Consider the following 13,845-nt stretch of genomic DNA (forward strand, 5'->3'; position numbering starts at 1 on the left):
GTTTTCGAAACTATTTTGATATATTCAGATGTAGTTGATATTTCAAGCTCATCATGCATTTGAACTTGAGTTGTGTAAAAATCATATCCACCAATAATTCGTAATACCTTATTTTGAACAACCTGCAAGTGATGCATAGTAGTTCGGGGAGCAAACCCCCATGCAGGAGCTGCATATGTCATTTGGCTGTGTATGTACATTTTGTATAATGTCATTTTACATTTCAAGGATAAATTTACACTTAATAGAAGTGGTATAAGTTGTTTCAGGCGATTCAGTGCTGTATACTTATTTCTTAATATATGATCTTTCCAATTTACACGTGGGTGAAGCAGAATGCCCAAATATTTAGTTTTCTGTACATATGCTATTCTAAATTTATGGAGCATTAGCTGTGGTGGTGGCACTGGTCGACATTTAGTAAAGATAATAGCGTTTGATTTCAAGTTGTTTATTTTAATCTTCTAGGTTTTTGCCCACTTATCTATTAACTGAAGATGTTTCTGTACAGCTCTATATGCAGATAATATGTTTATTTTTCGGCTGAAGGTGACAGTGTCATCAGCATACATTGCCAATTGTGTGGCATTATGATGAGGGATATCTGATGTATATAAATTGTAGAGCGTGGGAGCCATCACTGAACCTTGAGGAACACCTGCTGAAATATGTTTAATTGGAGAGTATGCCTTACGTACTCTGACTCGAATTTACGATTAGAGAGAAAAGAGGAAATTATAGATATGAGATTATCCGGAATTTGTAGAAGGATGAGCTTTGCTATGAGGCCATTGTGCCAGACTGTATCGTACGCTTTCTCAATGTCTAAGAATGCAGCAATTGTACTATATCGATAGTGAAAACCTTGGTGGCTGCTTACACTGCCTGCCCAGTCAATGGTTATGCACGAGTAGCCGCTAGGTGGCAGGTAGTAACTTTGCATATACTGATAACGTTAATGGTGGTCAGAGCAGTGTATATTGGAGAGTATCGCATTCTTTTGATCCGGCAAATGCCGACGCAGTGGCCATATTTACTCCTGCGGAGACTCAGACAACCCAAGACTTGCATAGGAACACAGGTTTCTAGGGTGATATTCCATCGTTATCTTGAAGAATTCCGTGTTGTTGTGCAGTTAATCAATGTGTAATCAATTGTAATTATACAAAACCAGCATTAAGTCACAAACAAGAGGAGGAATATATTTGAATGATTAATTTTCTCAACGACATAACATTTTCACTGCGGGCTAAAGCAAGGAGATGCACTGTCACCTTTACTTCTTAACTTTGTTCTAGAATATACCATTAGGAAAGTTCAGGATAACAGAGAGGGTTTGGAATTGAACGGGTTACAGCCTCTTGTCTATGCGGATGACATGAATATGCTAGTAGAAAATCCACAAAATATTAGGGAAAACACGGGAATTTTACTTCAAGCAAGAAAGGTTTGGAAGTAAACCCCGAAAAGACAAAGTATATGATTATGTCTCGTGACCAGAATATTATACGAACTGGAAATATAAAAATTGGAAATTTATCCTTCGAAGAGGTAGAAAAATTCATATATCTTGGAGCAACAGTAACAAATATAAATGACACTCGGGAGGAAATGAAATGCAAAATAAATATGGGAAATGTTTGTTATTCGGTTGAGAAGTTTTTGTCATCTAGTCTGCTATCAAAAAATCTGAAAGTTAGAATTTATAAAACAGTTATATTATCTGTTATGTATGGTTGTGAAACTTGGACTCTTACTTTGAGAGAGGAAAAGGGTTAACCCTTCGCTGGGCATGTGATGTCTTTTGAGACCCCATGACCCATTTGCCGATACACGTAACATTTTGAAAGTGTCCAGCGGAGGGTTAAGAGTGTATGAGAATAAGGTTCTTAGGAAAATATTTGGGATTAAGAAGGATGAAATCACAGGAGAATGGAGAAAGTTACACAACGCAGAACTGCACGCATTGTATTCTTCACCTGACATAATTAGGAACACCAAATCCAGACGTTTGAGATGGGCAGGACTTGTAGCACGTATGGGCGAATCCAGAAATGCATATAGAGGTTAGTTGGAAGGCCGGAGGGAAAAAGACCTTTGGGGAGACCGAGACGTAGATGGGAGGATAATATTAAAATGGATTTTAGGAAGGTGGGATATGATGAAAGAAACTGGATTAATCTTAATCGGATAGGGACCGATGGAGGGCGGCAATGAACCTTCGGGTTCCTTAAAAGCCATAAGTAAGTAATGACAAAATATTTATAATTGAAAACATCAAGGTGGTCAAAAGGGGACGTTGGAAGCCATCTCAAACTAGTATAATATTGGTAACAAAAACAGTTTTTGATTTTCAAGAAAATTGTCTTAATAAAGCAAACTTCAAATATCTTATGCCAGATAGATGCATGCAGGATGCGTTAGAAAATTTATTTCTACTGTCCTTTCCATAAATCCAAACCCGGATACAAAATAATTCAAAACTGCATTACGATTTCTCGGTTTTTCTCAAAAAACGAAGCATGGAAATTATGCAGTTTGCGAATCTGAACAATTAGTTGAGTTTCTAGGTACAGATGTAAGTAAATCCGAAACAGAAAGGTCTAGTGAAGATGAATGTTAGTAAAAGGAAATTGATATAGGCTAAATTGTAATTTAACTGAAAATATAAATAGTGACTTGAGTGAACAACAAGCTCTTTACTATTTGTTGGGATCAGTTTTGTTCAAAATAAAACAAAATATGTTATGTAGTATTTGTGAAAACTGTTTTTCATGTCTAATAACTGATAAGAGTGATGAATCTATAAATTTTATTAGCACATTAGTGACTCTCAAGACGTATAAGGTAATTTCACTTGTATACCCTTGTAAATTCGTATTTGATATAATTCTATACGCAGAAAAATGTGAAACGTTGGTAGAAAATGAGTGAAATTAAAGGATTTGAAGTTTTTATTCATTAACACTTCAACTCATACGTTCCCAACATGTTATAATATTTTTGAAAACGTCTTATCACTGTATTTTAGGACTAGAATATATTTATTGTTAAGGAAATTGTCTTTATAGCAAATGCACTACAACAATCTGTTAACGTGGCAGTCGAAGTGTTGGTATGAGAATTACAGTAGAAAATTGCTGATGTTATCCCTATTGAAATGGACATAACATAAATAATAAAGTGTTATCTCTAATGAGTCATTACACTATGACAATAATGTTTATTAATCCTTGTCTCCTGTATTCAGTAAACCACAACAACATGTATGATATCGCCTTTAATGACCTTCCTTCTAGCATTACTGCTTATGCTTCTGTGCCGAGCAAGGAGTAAATATGGCCGCCGCTGCCGAGAATGCGGTACTCTCTAATATACACTGCTCTGATGGTGGTCAGAGTCCGTGGATATCCAGAGTACCGCAATCGTTTGAGCCGGCAAATGCCGACAAATCCGCCATTGTTAGTTCAGCTCGCGCTATGCAGTATACAGTTGTATAGGGAAAGAATGTATTTTAAATGCGAAAAAATGCAGTGCTGCTGTGTTCAGAACTGTTCACAGAGAACTGAAATAAGCACACATTTGTTTTCTCTGTGACAAGGTGAAAGAAATAAGGAAAAAGGAAAGAAGTGACTATAAATGTAAAAAGGAACGATCCGCTACCTAAGCGAGCATACATTGTGAGATTAATGAATGACTGCATTTTGATATTTATTTTTTCAAAATTTGGGGCCCAAAATATTTTTCTAAAAATAATCTAGAATTTGAGTTGTTTCAGCAATGATTTATTTATTTATTTATTGGGTTATTTTACGACGCTGTATCAACGTCTCAGGTTATTTAGCGTCTGAATGAAATGAAGGTGATAATGCCGGTGAAATGAGTCCGGGGTCCAGCACCGAAAGTTACCCAGCATTTGCTCGTACTGGGTTGAGGGAAAACCCCGGAAAAATCTCAACCAGGTAACTTGCACCGACCGGGATTCGAACCCGGGCCACCTGGTTTCGCGGCCAGACGTACTGTTCAGCAATGATATTTCTACATAAAACAAATGAAAATCAGATACCTATTAGGATCAGTGTCAAATTTTTACCATTTTCTCCCTTTCAAACCAAAGATTTCTGAATTTAATCCTAATTGCTATTTGCAAGAATTACATAATATATTTGTGAAAATTCTGAATTCATTCTTGAGAAAAGATTGTATTGATTGGCTCGATTGGAAAATACAAAGACCGTAGAAACTAGAAACCGTATTAAGGTTAGACTGATGTGAAATTTCAATTTTCTAAACTATTCTTGGTAGATCTCTGAAATTTTGTACTTTTAATTTTTAATTTTAAATTGTGTAAATTTAGGTTTTCAAAAATTGCTACATTTTGTCCAGAATTTTTGTCTAGATACGTGTCAGACCTTCAGAAACAAAATTTAATATAGAATTTTCCTTTTTAATTTTACTAAAAAAATAATTTAAAATATTTGATGCACTGAAGTGTTTTAAAACAGAAAAAATTCAACTCGGACGTAAAACAATTAGTATTAAAATAGTTCTTATTCATATTCTGGCTGATAATATATATATAATCAGGCAGTACATCCCACTTGATGATATGTGTCAGAGAAAGAACAATTGATTGTATGCATCTGAAGTCTGATTAGTGGAATATGTAGCTAATCGGCGAACTATGCATTGGAGGGGGAAGCCTTATTGGTGTTACTTATGAGGTTCAAACCTGTCTTCGGACAGTTGACTAAACAACAACAACAAAATATGAGTGTTAGGTGTAATCCTGATAGTAAGTTGTGTTAAAAACATATTCAAAAACCTCTACAAAAAAAAATCATGCATGTAGTAGAAAATCTGTAGAAAGTGTAGCATTTATAGCAATGCAAATTTACAGAAAATTAAAGTGGAGAAAATTGACTTCAAAATTAGGGATCATAATAATGAACCAGGTCTCTGTCTTTTTTATTTTATAGGCTTTTTGAAACATAGCATAGTATATGCAGAACTTAGACTTATATACACTAACACGCTGTGCACACCTAACCTACACTAGTAAATAAAGATGACGACTGAAAAAAATCTATGTAAACTTATGAAAACGCTATACTAGATAAATATTATTTACAAATCACTATAGACTGTAGACGGTATTATAACACTAACAATAAAACTGTTAGAAACTTGCAAATATTTCTTGTATCACAAACAAAAACCAAGCACGGAAAACACGTTGTTATGGCTACTAGCAACAAGTGGAATTTTTCTTTAGACAAGAGTTGGGCTCTCCTTTGTAACTGAATATCTTTCAAAGGAAGACAGCGTTTGAAGTAGACCTAACATCTGTTGGATTCTACAGTGTGAAGAAATATTTCGAGAAGTTCAATCTGAAATCTAAATAAATAATGTATGAAATACAGCGTAATTTCCAAAATGGTCGCAGAATTCAGAGTGGAGGGCGTGGACGGAGCATTTAAATTACCAGTCAGAGTCCGCATTCTTTAAAAAATGTGACCGTAAACACCTGATAGGTCCACACCTGTGGAGTAACGGTCAGCGCGTCTGGCCGCGAAACCAGGTGGCCCGGGTTCGAATCCCGGTCGGGGCAAGTTACCTGGTTGAGGTTTTTTCCGGGGTTTTCTCTCAACCCAATATGAGCAAATGCTGAGTAACTTTCGGTGCTGGACCCCGAACTCATTTCACGGGCATTATCACCTTCATTTCATTCAGACGCTAAATAACCTAGATGTTGATACAGCGTCGTAAAATAACCCAATAAAATAAAGAATAAAAAGAACACCTGATAGACCGGTTGTATGGTCATGAAAATTGGCAGAGGGCATCTTTAGACCATAAACAAATTTTTTAAGATAAAAACAAAGAAACGATTTTTTTGACCAAAAATGACAAAATCTCAATCAGTGTAATCCTTGGGGACATTGTACTGAAATTACTAGCTTCCATATTCTTAAAGCTAATTCACAAAATGATTATCACTAGTATATCTGGTTAATAATAACACATGTACAAAATTTTGTCTGTCTATGATAAATGGTTTGCATTTTATTAATAACTTAATAAAATATTGTATTGCTTTATATAAGAAGTCCCTTGCGCCACAATTTACATTATTTTAAATTGATATTCACTTATATGATTCTTTATATACATTGGAACAAACATTACTATTGGAATTTTATGTACAGTGAATGGGTAAATTACTAGGAATTTTTATGGCTATAATTTTTTTTTATTTTTTATTTTATGATAAAAATTCTAGTAATTTACTGATTAATTTTACAGCAAAACCCAATAGTAAGCTTTGATTCCATGTATGTAAGGATCCATGTAAGTGAATATCACTTAACAGTAATGTCAATTGTTGTGCAAGAGACTTTTTATAGAAAGCGGTTCAATATTTTAATAAAATATTAATAAAAACCAAGTCACTTATCATAGGCGGATGAAATTTTATACATTTGTCACTATTAAGCAGATATCACCAGTGATCAAAACTTGGTGAATCTAGATTCGTAAGTGTGGTAGTTATTGATTTCGCTATTGTAAACTCTTAAAACTAATAATTTCAGTATAGTGTCCCCTTATATGCGGAAATCGGAGAGTTTACACGAGGAATACAGTTGGAAATGTTTAGATTTATTGTTTTCTTTATTTTCAACATTGTTGTTTCCATTTGTTACTTGTAATTTATTAAGTTCTTGTTGCTGTAATACCTATAACTGTGATGTTTATGAAGGAGTGTATTGAACACTTAAATGCGTATTAATGCTATAATAATTATCAAATGAAGTTTTTATACATTGGTATGTTGACTGACAATAATGTTCTAAAATGTAAGAAGATCCTTTAGAAGTTTTTGCCCTTCAAATTAAAAATATCTGAGTTTTACTTTAAAAATTCCTATCCCAAGCGTGTTGAAAAGGAATAACAACGGCGGCCGACTCGGTGATTGCGCTACTCTGGTATATCCACGGACTCTGATGGTGGTGGGTACTGCCTGCCACCTAGCGGCAAAATAACTTTGATTGAGCCTTCGAATTGAGCAGGCAGTTTACGCAGCTGTAGGATGCGATCCAGCAGGCAGTGGTTTGTTGTGTAGCTTTCGATCTTGTTTTGTTATCATGTATGAATGAATTTGTTTTGTTATGTTTTGCAATTAGTGTGAATTGAAAGTAATTTCAGTATGGTTTATAAGTACTGTGTTCCAAACTGCAAAAGAAATTACGATTCTGCAAATAAAGTACACGTGTTCAAGTTTCCATCTGACGAAATTCTAAAGAACTAATGGCTTCGAGCAATAAAACGGAATAATTTTACTCCAACAAAACATTCTGTGGTATGTGTATTATAGTTTAGTAATATATTTTATGACATATGTAGTGTAACTTTCTGTTAAAGCACCTGATATAATTAATGTTGGAATTATTGACTGTATAGGTTAGGTGAAAGTGTGTCGTAGAAGACGGCTTCATTTTATTGCAATCAGTTGATTCTGTAAATCAATCACAATACTCAACTGTATACGTGGGTTGTGCTAAAATTATATATATTTATACACACAACATAGCCTGTTAATTACCGGTAAGAATTTACTAGGTGGTGTTGACACTGAATTAAAATTGTTAGTATCATAGGGGTTTTGTTTAATTTTATTTGGGGATGGGATGTAGTTTCACAGTTTAGAAACAGTAAAAGTTTAGAGGGATAGTACATAGGCTACGTTGAGGTAGAATTATTGAAAAATAATGAAAGTACAGAAGGGTACCGGTATGAGATAGACCTAACCTAAAAAGCTGATGTGAAAAATATGTAATGGGTAAAATAGAAAGACTGGATGTAACTGAAACACATATTTACAGTAAATAATTAGGGCCTAACACAAGAATCAACTAGAAATGTTGAAATTGGAGTGAAAACGAAAAACTAAGGATATTTTATTTTGTATATAAGTACAATGACTTTATTATAATTAGGTCTAAGTCGGCGGAAATGGAATCTTGGGTTCATTAATATAGTGGAATGTAATGAACATCATCCATAAAAGTACCAAATGAAGCACTAACTTGTATTATGTCAGAAACCTGAGGATTATCGTAATAATTTATTCTCGTAATGATCTGACCGAATATAGGGCCTAGGCCTACGATAGGCCTAACCTATTCTATAAATAGTATAAAATCCTAAACTTGTACATCACGCTCCAAAACAACTGAAACCGCAAGGTAATTGGAATCTGGAGGGTTATTACAAAGTCTGTGATTATAGCCTATTCACTATTCATTAAACTAAATAAATAAATAAGCTTGATGCCGGTACCCTAACCTAAGACTGTTTCAAAGTTATATTACGCCTAATTAAGTTATGCATCACTAGGTAAATTTCTCAAATCTGAAATGCATTAAAAAATCCCTTAAGTATCTGTAGGAAATTGTAGATTTTAAATTCTATAAATGTCACATAATTTTAGTACCAATCACCCAGCATTTTTGACCAGGAGTTCACTCTTATTATTTGTTATAGGCCTATAACTCTCGTTATTTAGGCCTAACCCTTGTTTTACACCTGTTGGTATTTTTCCAGAAAAACTACACCAAAGACGGCATAGTTTTGTTTTGTGTCACTGGTTTCTGGGACATGTATCGAAAAACGCGTGATTTTAGTTTGCAACCACAATTACTTTCAACATAGAGATCGTTAGGTAGGCCTACTTACTTGTATATTGTAATGCACTGTTGTTGACCCCCTCTCCCCCACTTGTAACAAATACAACACTCGAGAGATCCAGGATGCAATACTAGGGAAACCAGCCATTCCCCTAATAATTCGCCCTGGACCTCTTCCATACTAGGTATGTTGGTAATTTCTAATCAGTAACAAGCGGTTTTGGCTTACAACATTGTAGGCCTATATTAGAATATAGTACATTACCGATACCGGCAAGTATCAAACTATTTTTATGCTGAAAGTATTTGTGGCTGCAAACTAAAATCACGTGTTTTTCATTATGTCATATATCTTATAGAAGCCAGTGAAACAAAAATTAATTGTGCCATCTTCGGTGTAGCTTTTGTAGAGAATTACCCGTGATTAGGAAAAATACAATAAATGTGTTATGATAACCTGTTGTTTCATCGTAATAACCAGTGAAGTTTCTTAGAAGTACAGGCTTATGAAATATGATCAGAAAATTAATATAAGTTAGGCCTAAATATTTCTATTAAATTGCAGGTTTGTGAATTACACTTTCACGATAAACGCATCAGGAATAGTACAATATTTAACTGTGCAAATGGCCAAGAAATAACTGTACCACTGAAAACATCAAGATTAGTACCAGGAAGTGTGCCATCAATTCTGTCAAATTGTCCTACATATCTAAGTTCTACAAGTTCACAGAGAGAAGGCCCGGATGTAAAGCGGTTGAGGATAGACAATGCAAATCTTCTGACAGCAATTGGAACTTCTACAGCAGAATTTATATCCCATCAGGAACAAGTATCATTTGTACATTCTACTACACTAAAAACTAAAATAGAATTGTTGAATATTCCAGAGTTCTGGACTGTAATACAGATGCATAACAGTATCACATTTGCAAATATTGAATTCTCTCCGGTACCTGTTATAACATACTCAAGAGTTAATTAATAAAAATTTAGAAATTTAAGTCGTACAGTTACGATGTAGAAGTAGAGAGTGATGCAGATAATAATATTCCTAAAACAGTTGGCAATTTGGGTGAAATTAGCAATGCTCTTGAGTATGTTAAAGAGTTATTTAAAACCCAAGACAGAAAGAAAAAGGATGTGAACAAAATTCTGACCTTTGTATCAGCTCTTTTAATGTGTTGTGTTTCTCCTCAATCAAAATTCACTGAGGTCATTAGGTTCATTGTAGAACAGATTCAGCTTATTTCTACAAAAAAGAAGTCATACAGTTCTTCCCTTCTCATATTTTCTTGTATTGTACATTCCATATCCCCTCATTGTTATAAATATATCAGAAGTCTACAGTCAGTAGTTTTACCTCACCCATCAACAATCAAGAGACTTGGCTCAACATTTTCACTTGGCCCACATCTAGAACAACATGATAATCATTTCCTGTCATATGTGAAGAGTAAGTTTTCTGGAAAGGAAGGACGAAATACATATAAATCCATGTATGTACTACAAAGGAGGTGCTGTTATTGGAGGAGCCTTTAATAATGTCCAGCTTGCTACAAGCTTACATCGTTTTATGATTTCAAGCCTGCTGTCAGATTTTAAGGAACTAGTTCATATTTTACCTGTGAAGACAATGTGTGCTGAAAGTTTGCATAAAATTGTGAAAAAAATTATAATATGTTTAGAGGCAATGGGATTTTTTGTAATTTGTGTTGTAAGTGACAACAACATTATAAATAGGAAATGTATGCAGTTGTTTTCTTCGGAAAAAGAATTAACATGCCAGTACCCTCATCTGGTTGATGAAAGTAGGCCTTTGTTCTATGTTGTTGATTCAGTTCATTTGTTGAAGTGCATAAGGAACAGTTGGTTGAATCAAAAAGACATGTGTATGCATTATCCACATACTGAGTCACATATCGATAATTCTCTTGAGGTTGCTTCTTTTGTAACAATTAGAAAACTGCATGAATTGCAGCATGACAAACTATTAAAATTGCTTATGGTCTTACTTTAAAAGCACTATGCCCATCTTCTCTTGAAAGACAGAATATGAAATTAGCTCTCCAGGTCTTCAATGAAAATGTTATTCATGGTCTTAAAATAACTTAATGGGTGAAAGTCATAACCTCATAAGACTATGGAGTTATAGGCTACTATTTATTTTGCCTTTTCATATTGTTTGTGTTCATATTAATGACCATTTTTTAATCATTACGTTCTTGTTTAATAGAGATTACTAAAATATACATTCAATGCAGAAAATTAATTTTAAACTACCCTATATAAATACTGAAGAATGTTGCAATTGCACAAGGGTAATAATGATTGCAATGTGATAAAAGCCCTTTGAATCCACAGTTGTTTGTTACATATTTTCATTCATTGGTATGTTGTCACATAAAAACTACAGGCCTAAGCTGATTTCCATAGATTATTGAAGTGTATGTGCTCATGATTTCTTATGAAGTTAATTGAAGACCATGAACTTCTGTGGGAACTCACTGTGTGCATAAAATTGATCATACAGCTAAAAATGTAAGTAAAAAGTTTGTATGAATTTCGAAAGGAACTTCAGCAAGATATCGTGTGTGATCTTTTCATAAAGTTGACCAAATAAAGGTATTTATAAAGATATGTATTTTTAATTTCACTATCAGAAATTGTGTTTTATATTTTATAAATACGTCATCTCTTAGTTTCTGTTTTAAATTCAATAAAATTTCTTGAATATTTGTTGTACACTTAATTTAGACTTACTTGAAAAATTAAGAATGCATTGGTTGTTCCTGTTCAATGTCATAATAATTACACTGATGTGTTTAATAAAGATTATTTTCGTACAGTGGCCGATTAAAACTACTTAGACCTACTTCTGTGCATAAATACTAATTGAAATTGAACAGATGGTATTGTTTATAAGCTTGATATAATGTTTTATTTGACTGCTGTGCAGTATTTCTCATTATTTATATAGTTTACAGTATGAAAGCATTCAAAGTAGCAAATTGTTTTTATACATTCATTAATTTCTATAAAAATGAAGGATTAATTCCTGTTTTCACAATTATATTGCTTCTATTCCTTCGTTGCATTAAAAATGTCAATACATTCCCTGCGGAGGCCAACAGTACTACGGATCATTCCCTACAAAACATGGCGGTCTATAGTACCACCAGCCTCCGCAAGGAGTGCTTATCAAACGTACACTGCCTCTTTGAATAATAAGGTGTCCCGTAGTTTCCAATGAATACTTTATTTCATATTCTTGTATGATACACTTTCAATAATAATATTTCACAACATATTATTATTATTATTATTATTTATTTTTATTAATTGTAGACTTGGGTCAGTGGAAGAGCAGGCCTTAACTCTGCCAGGTAAAATAAAATAAATTATATTTTTGGATACATCAATATTTAATTTAAACATTTCGCTATAGGTTTTGTAAAAAGCTGATTTATAAATGAAAGAGTAATAATTAAGACTTTTAAATTTCCAAAAATGTCTCATTCCCTCGGATTTAAATGAAATGTACCGTAAATCTTAATATTCGTTGCTGGATAATTAACTCTTCTCAATACAAATACCATTGCCCCAGAGAATTATAAGATAAGACGGACTGAGCATAAGCGAAATATCTGTATTAATAAGTTTTTACCATCAAGAGTTTAGTATTTATTGTGTTTATAGGGCCTACTCCAATTTTCTTTTTATTAATGCGTAGGGCTCTTTTTTTTTAACAAAGAGGAAAGTTAGCACTTGCATCACACACAATTTGTCATTATTGTTCAAAATAATGTAAGAACAGTTTTATTCTGAAAAAGCCTCTGCTTAGTTGTGAGACACGTGTGAGATCAATATTTGTTTCAAATTATATTAGACTACACGATGTCTCCATCACGCGAAAAGAAGTGTAGCTAGCTGTGGCTCCTGTTGTTTCTGATAACAATGTTAATTGTAAGTATCTTATCGTTTTAATAAATGTGGTGAGTTATGATCACGAGTAACTTTCTATTAGTGTCATTCTTTAATTATTATGTTGCATGCTAAGAGGTTATTTGTAGTTTTAATAATTGCAGTTTTCAAAAGTTCTCTGTGTTAATTCCAATTTCAAATGAATTTTTCTCAATAACTTAATTATTGGATTTTTTTTTTTTTTTTTTTTTTAATTTTCGCCACTACCTTTCCTATATTTTACTCCTATTAGTTACATACGTCGTCTCTCTTGAAATCACCTGGTGAACACTGAATTACATGAGTTCATATTAGGTTAGATTAGCTGTAAGGTCATTAAATTTGTGACGAAGTCAAAAAATTATTTATTTTTCTTCTGCCGAATATATTCATCCGTCTTTAGGTGCTTTGCTTTGGTTGCATTGAGTATAGCTTGTCATTTAATATCTGGGCTATATTTAGTGAAAGTAATAAAAACATAGGCCTACAGCTGTTATAAAATGTAAAGTTTTGTGTGTATTTTACTTTTTACTTATTAACATAGTCTTAATATGTAACTCAATTCACAATAATACTAACTTCATCACAGTCTTTTCCTACAACATCCGAGCCACGCCCCTTTGTTTTGACCAACCAAAATATGGCGGACCAATGTTCAATTGTCTTCAACTTTCAGAAGTCTTTAGTCTCTCTATAGTATCTAGCTCGTTGGGTGCTGCCTACTTTGGTGGCCATCTTGTTTCAATGGTCAGGCCTTGTATCTAGGTGGTGTTACTTAAACTAAGCTGCTATGAAGCATTTGATATTACTTCCGTGGTGTGAGGTGAAGCCTTCAGTGGAATGAGGGATGGACTTTAGTCTGTTCCAAACTATAAAACTCAAACTCCATTGTTATTCACTTATTCAGTAGGTAATTGCTACTGATCTATTTGATTAGAAAATGATACAACAGACCTATCGGTAAAGAAGAAAGTAAAATGCATTCCAAATTCTCAAAGTTCTTCAAAGTATTAAAAATGACCAAAAAAATGCCGAAAAAACATAAAAATGACCTGTTAGGTAAAAAAGTAAAAAAATGTAATATAAGAAATTACTTTTTTACGTTGATATTAACATAGTAAGGATTTCTATAATAATAGGCATTGTCCTAATGTGAAAATAAAATGACTTTCCATCAACATCCGCCCGCTAATAA

General features: G+C 33.5%; 1 long non-coding RNA gene across 1 annotated transcript; it reads left to right on the plus strand.

Moving 5' to 3' along the window:
* Positions 1 to 7,020: 7,020 nt before the first annotated feature.
* LOC138703603 (uncharacterized) lies at positions 7,021 to 11,432 on the plus strand. The gene is made up of 2 exons (XR_011333210.1): positions 7,021 to 7,360; positions 9,253 to 11,432. It is a non-coding gene; the product is annotated as an uncharacterized lncRNA (long non-coding RNA).
* The last annotated feature ends 2,413 nt before the right edge of the window (positions 11,433 to 13,845 follow it).

This window comes from Periplaneta americana, chromosome 7 (genome assembly GCF_040183065.1).
Source record: "Periplaneta americana isolate PAMFEO1 chromosome 7, P.americana_PAMFEO1_priV1, whole genome shotgun sequence".
NCBI lineage: Eukaryota > Metazoa > Arthropoda > Insecta > Blattodea > Blattidae > Periplaneta > Periplaneta americana.